Source organism: Spinacia oleracea, chromosome 4, assembly GCF_020520425.1.
Source record: "Spinacia oleracea cultivar Varoflay chromosome 4, BTI_SOV_V1, whole genome shotgun sequence".
In the NCBI taxonomy this organism is placed as follows: Eukaryota; Viridiplantae; Streptophyta; class Magnoliopsida; order Caryophyllales; family Amaranthaceae; genus Spinacia; species Spinacia oleracea.
In genome coordinates, this window is record NC_079490.1 from 62,469,170 (window position 1) to 62,476,373 (window position 7,204).

Consider the following 7,204-nt stretch of genomic DNA (forward strand, 5'->3'; position numbering starts at 1 on the left):
AAGTTTCCGAGGTTTGAGGAAGCTTCTTATTAAGTTTAAGAAGGATGACACATAAGAGTCCAAGGATATTAGACAGGGATGACTCCAAAAAGTGGCTGCCTACTGTTGATTCCTGAGATCATTTATATGCATCAATCAAGATGTTTTGCAGCTGCTGCGGATGGTTGGGATGAGGCCGTTCCACCACCAACAAGCAGAGTTCCTATTGTTCCCGGTTGTGATGACATATGCTCTTTTAGTTAACCTTTTCTGTCCACTTCTATCTGATTTGGTTTGTGTTTGTTTATGCAAAATTGTGTAAAGTGAGAAAAATAGGATTGTTAATATAATGAGCTGTAAAGTGATTCAGAAATATGGTTTCGAATTGTGTTGGTACCAACATGCAAGTTATGCCTATTAGCTCAATTGGTAGAGCTTTGTGCGATTGCACAATGATGTAGGTTCAAATCCTACATAGGCAACTCTTTGTATTTTGTTTATGATATTAGTTCTCCTACTTGATTATTCTTTACTTTTGAATCAATTCTATTGCAATTAGAATTTTAAAATTATTTGCTCATTTGTGTAAAATAAAAAAAATGAGCAAAAATATTTGCTCATTTTTGTAAACTATAAAAAATGAGCAAATTTTTTAGTTCGTTTGGATGGTTAAGATCGCTTCTCATTCTTATAAATTAGCAAATATTATAGTTTCGATTTGAAAATTTTCCTCATTGAGTCTAAATGAGCCAATATTAAAGTTTGGATTTTCAAATATTGCCCATTGTGTCTAAATGAGCAAATATTAAAATCCGAACTTTAAAAGTTTGCTCATTGTGTTTAAATGAGCAAGTATTGTAGTTTCGATTTTAAAATTTTGCTCATTGTGTCTAAATGAACAAATACTAAAGTTCGGATTTTAATATTGAGTCTAAATGAGCCTTGGTTCTTGTTCTAGCATGTGGCATGGCTGGTGAGCTGCTGCCTTGGCTTGGTTGTTTGTGGCCTTTGGCCTGGTTTTTTCTTTTGGTGCTGCTGCTACTGCTTGTTTATTGCAGGTTGTTCTTGCAGGTGTGTTCTGGTGATGTTGTTGCTTCTGCTGCACTGGTGTTTTGTTGCACTGTTGTTTCTGCTGCAATGTTGTTGCCGGTGCATATGTGTGATTCTGTTATATCTGTGGACTTCTGTTGCTGGGGTTTTGTCGCTACATGTGGTCTTGATGCTTTCTTCTGGCTGCTGGTTCTGCTTGTGTTTTGTTTAGCTTGTTGGTCCTGTTTTGTTGTTGTTTGTGTCAGGTACGGAAGCGGGATGTGCTCCTTTAACTGAGGTATTTGTTTATTTGTTTTGGATATTACGTGTATTACTTCCTTTTGGTAATAGATTTTCTCTATTCTACCAAAAAAAAGAGCAAAATATATTTACTCGTCTCTGAAAATGAGCAAAATAAATCTGTTTCTTTGACGTTGGTTCATTTGCTCATTTAGACACGATGAGCAAAAGTTTTCAATATTAACAAATCCGATCATTAAAACTTTAAAAATGAGCAAAAATATTTGCTCATTTGTGTAAACTATACAAAATGAGCAAAAAGTAAAGATTAACCTACGTGGGATTCGAACCCACATCTTTTGTGCATTTGCACAATGCTCTACCTATTGAGCTAGTAGGCTAGTGTTTTTTAAATAGACTCAATAAAAGTAAATCAAAAACCCAAAAAAAAAAAGTAAACCAAAATAATTCGAAATACTTGAGCTAATACTGTGATGGTTGCATTCCTAACACAGTAGTAGATAATCCCCAAAGCAATGCACATTGCTTGAAGAGAAGAATGCAGACGTAAAAGCACTGTACAATGGAGAAGAATGCAGACATGAAATTACTGTAAAATTGAATTCTGAAGAAATTTTGAAGATTTGTGTCAGCTTACCTGTGTTATCTATCTTGAGATCACAGAAATCATCAGTTGTTCAGACTAAAGTTCTTCAACTTGAATATATGCCCTGCTTGTCTGTGTGCTTGCTTGGTCACACTGTACAAGGGAGATTCATCCTGCCCTTTTTCTGGTCAATATATGTACCCAAAAAGAGATTTAGTCAGAATTGCAGCTTCATAAAAATAGCCATCACTTGCGTTGTTAAGCTGTTGCAGTCGAGCTTCCCTGCTCTTGTATATATAGTCAATATTCAAAGTTGAGCTGAGCTCATATTGCGTTGTTAAGCTGTTGAAGTTTAGCTTCCCAGGAAAACGCGTTGTGAGCAAGACAGATGCTTTGGATTTACTGGAACAAAATGTGAGCAAGAGCGACAAGCAAACCAACACCCACACCAAGAAAGAACAAAATCTGTTCATTATATTCATTTTATGCAAAGACTCTTTGCTGTCTTTGATACTCTCTTCAAAGTTCTCCTTTGAGGTTTATAATACAGGGAAAGGTAACTTAATTATATGAACCTACTAACTCCCTTAAAAGTAAATCACAGTTTTACTATCTTAAGAAATAAATACAGGCTTGGTCTCCAAGCTAGAACATTCTATTTACATTACCTCAGAGCAATTACTTAGACTAACAGGTTCTCTTAAGAAATAAGATATAGCATTAACAGCAGCTTCAATCGATGCATCTTCTCCCTATGGAAAAGATAGAAACAAGGAGTCAGGCTGATGACTAAAGGAAAAACATTGATAGTGTCGTTGCTTGCCCAAGTGTAACTACAATTTGCTCATTTTGACACCTATTACTTGTCTAACTTGTTGGGGAACTAGATATTTTCAAAACGATGTGATAGTCTCCACTTCACAACTTAAAATAAAACATTAAAGCTTGAATGCTGGAAAGAATAAAGAGGTATCACATATATGACAGGAAAAACAACTAATTTAGTTTTTTCGAACCTCGAAGAAATCTTTGCTGACTTCTCCTTGCAGAACATGGCTAACCATCCTAAACTCGTGGATTAGGCATTGACCAACCCCTTGCAGTCTGCCTTCTCTGATCTGAAAAGATCATGGGAAATAAAATACGCAATGTATCAGACCACTATAACTTCAGCAAGTTCAATAGACCAAAGTAAGGAGAACAATGCAAATTAGTGAGGTAAACAAAATCCCAGAGCCAGGTAGCTCACCTATTGCAAGATTATGAAACTGGAAAAGAGGGTACAATGGTGACTTTAAATTAAGTTGATTTTGATGATGCTGACAGTGTAGAACATGTTGTTAAAGCTAGTTGTGACAGAGATATTGTACTTTTCAAGAACTGAAATGGCAACTTGAAAACTGTATTTGCAATAGTATGCCTAACTAGAGCAGTTGATGGTTTTGTCACAATTTAAGACAGAGATTTCAGTTTCCATATCCATGAAGTCCTTGATGTATGAAAAGGGTCAGAAAAACAATATCCAGGTACTCCTGAATAACATTGCAGTACTAAAGTTGAGATAACTGATTTTACTGCTCAGTCTATTTACTTCACTCATATAGTTATATGTAAACCAGTCATTAGTTACCTTAAATGAAATCTAAACCCAATCCCCGTTTGGAAATTTGGACTAAAACACAACTTTATTTCAATCTAAACTACATTGAATAAAAAATTCAGGTTCAATTGGGTTAGGACTTAGGGTTAGAGACTACTCATTTTCTTAAGCTAGAATAATGTTATTCTAATACTCTGGAAAATAGAAGGATTTCTTCATCCATTAAGGATTTGTTATAGCGTCAGGGCTTCCAAATTGACAGACAAGTGTCCCTAACACTTCACAATCACAAACATGTTCATGCCAATGATCATCACTATTCTATGCAATTGTTTAGATAAAACAAGAAGTGATTTATCTTGTTCTTGTTGCTGTTCCGTTTCTGGGAAATGATCAGTTTATGTTATTAGCTAACAAGGTTATAGAGTTGATATACTAAGTAGTTTTGAAGCAAGAGTATGCGAACTGAGCTAGGCAGGTGAGAGTCGTGTTCAATGTGGTCTTTACTAATGTCTATTGTCTCCTTTCCCAGATTACTTTTAAGGGGCAGTTTTTTGTCAATACACCTTTATGTTATTAGCTAACAAGGTTATGGAGTTGATATACTAAGTAGTGAATAATCAACAGTCAATGGAATAATAACATGACCATATTCGTTTACTTTTACTTCAAATTTTCATTTTTTGCTTTACTTGTGAGTGAGATAACATGTGAGATCCCTAACACGAACACGTAAAACCAAATGAGTCTCACAGCCAAAAACTACACATGGCATGGCACATAGTTATAGGATGTAATATAACTAGCTTTTATCATTAATACAATTTGAATTTTTCACAATTTCTATTGGATTTTGCAAGAAACACTTCACAATTGCAAGAAACACTTCACAACTTCACAACTTAACAGTCATATCTTTCTATAATAATTGCAGCTAAAGCACAATGAGCAGAAACAGGACTTGAAAGCATTATAAAAGTATTTGCTCATCCTGTCAACAATCCAAAATTAGCAAACATTTTAATCAATTTAACCAAACAACAAAATCAAAATAAACCCAAAATCTAAAACTTAGAAGTCAACCCAAAATAACAAAATCAACCTAGAACTGAGAAGCTAACCCAAAAAAATAATTAAATGAGCACAAAAAAATTGAAATGAGCAAAAAAAATTATTAAATGAGCAAATTCACTAAATGAGCAAATATGTCTTGCTCATTTGTACTACAAGAACAAATTAAATCTACCAAACTTTTCCCCTTCTAATAACATCAACATGAATTAGTTGAAATATTGTATCACCCAATTAAAATCAAGTATACAAAATTTGACTGAAATTGCAATTCGACCTGAGTTAAGATCAAAGTCTATAATTTTGGGAAATCAATTAGAGATACAAATAACAATTGGAGTCATTGGATGAACATCAAAATGAAATGTAAATTAAAAATCAACAAAAAAAAAGTATACTCACAAATGGAGGAGAGGACCGGAGATGGTGGTAGCGCGAAGATGGTGGATTCCGAAAATGGTGGCAGAGCGGTGGTAGTTAAGCACAAGAGATAGAGGAGAGACAATGAGGAGGTGAGAGCGAGCCTCCATGGATGAAGAGCCCACGAGGAAAGAGAAGATGGGTTTTGGACTTTTGGATTTTGGAGTACAAAATTAGATTTTGCGAGGAATTTGCCGAATTTCACTTGCTTCCACAGCCGTTGGATCTAATCGTATTGAACGAATGAAATTACTTCTCATTCTTCTCATTTTAAGCTCTCTTCTCATTTGAGTGATATATATATATATATATATATATATATATAGGTTCACATGAGAACCGCCTTATGGTGAGAACCACTCTTACGGTGAGAACTCTAATCTTGACCACTCTTACGGTGAGAACTCTAATCTTGACCGTTCATTATTTATATATTGACCGTTAATAACTGTTTCTGTTGATTCGGCCGACCACGCTTCTTGCCGTCGTTGCCGGCGGCCTAGCTCTAGGCTTTTTACCAGATGAAGGCCCATTACCAACCTCAGCAGTAGTAGCAGGGCACTACATCTCCATTTAATTTCTTGGACACAATATCAAAATGAACCAGCAAAAAATCACATTTAAATTTGAAAATAAATAAGAGAAATAGGGAGAAGATAGAATTGAAATACCCATTAATGTTTTAATTTCAAACTTTCATGGCATTCTTAATTCTTGGTGGAGCGATTTCCTTCAATATTGCATAAAGATCCAATAATTCCCTAAATACGTTACTTTTTAAGTTATTTTCCACCATACCGTCCACGTAAGCAAGGGAGAAAGAGAAGTAATTTTTTTTTCCGGTTCAGCATTGAACCGCCATATGAGATAGCGGTTTCGTTTTAAAGCAGATGGCGGTTCAATGTTATAAACCGCTATCCCAGATAGCGGTTTGCATTAAAACAAAACCGCTATCTCAGATGGCGGTTTACTTAATTGTAAATTATTTTTAATATGAATTACTGTTTAAATAGAAATATAATTTAGAAGTAACCTCTTGTGACATCAATTGTGTCTGTAGCTCAGTGGATAGAGTGGGTTGTTTCTACGTAGGAGGTCATGGTTTCGAATCCTACCTGATGTGTTTATTTCTTTTTAACCATTTATTAATATTAATTATAAACATTTCCAAATTTAACTTATCAACATTAGTGTTTGTAGCTCAGTGGATAGAGCGTTTGTTTCCTAAACAAAAGGTCGTGGGTTCCACCCCTAGCTGATGTGGTTAATTTTTTTTTTTTTACCATTTATAAATAGTACGTGATTATAAACCGCTATCTCAGATAGCGGTTTACTTAAGTCAACCGCTACCTGAGATAGCGGTTTAGTGTCGCTTGGTTGAAAAAAAAAAGACCGGTTTTAATGCTGACGTGGACGGTATGGTGGGAATTAAGTTAAAAAGTGGCGCATTTTGGGAATTTGACGTTCTTTACACAATATTGAAGGAAATCGCTCATTCTTGGTGTCGGTTAATGATTGATAATTAAATCAATAGTGGGAGTGAAGCTTGGTCAAGCTGAATTCATATCCAAGCAGGTTCAACATTTCCACATTTTTACAGGTTATATTTTTTATTTCATTCAATATTTATGTTTGAGAATAGAGGATGGGAACAAAGGCCTCATAACATCTGTTGTGAGAGATGAGAGAAGGAGGAGAGTCTGATGCGAGAAATGAGAGAGGAAGGAGAGTGAAAGAACGAAGATGATGGGGGTTTCTAATTTTCTTTTCAGCTGTTCGATTGTTTTACTCGTGTGGGTAGCCGGAGTAATTGATTTGTACACACGCTTGTAGGTCGTCGGAATAATTCCGAATATGCATATTTTTTAAACTATATGTGCATATTTTTTGAACTGAATATGGTTATTTTTTAAACTATATGTGCATATTATTTGACTCAAAAAAGGTGCAAATTTAGCTAAAAAAATATGCATATATAGTTTAAAAAATACGCACATATAGTTCACATGATATGCATATATAGTTTAAAAAATATGCACAAAAGAGGGTTCTCACCGTAAGAGTAGTTCTCATCTTAAGACGGTTCTCACAGGAACCTCACCATATATATATATATATATATATATATATATATATATATATTGATGGAAATATGTCCTTCACCCAAGGTGCATTAAGTCTAATACCAAGGTTCAGATTAATTGCGAACAACTAATTCAGTGAGATCAAGTGATCGGAATAGCTAGCTGGAGCAATGC

The 7,204-nt window shown here is 34.8% G+C and overlaps 1 long non-coding RNA gene across 1 annotated transcript; it reads right to left on the minus strand.

The window, feature by feature from the left end:
- Positions 1-1,655: 1,655 nt before the first annotated feature.
- On the minus strand, positions 1,656-5,120 carry LOC110793840 (uncharacterized). The gene is made up of 4 exons (XR_008933134.1): positions 4,929-5,120; positions 2,872-2,973; positions 1,907-2,607; positions 1,656-1,824 (listed from the first exon to the last, which is right to left on the minus strand). It is a non-coding gene; the product is annotated as an uncharacterized lncRNA (long non-coding RNA).
- Positions 5,121-7,204: the final 2,084 nt, after the last annotated feature.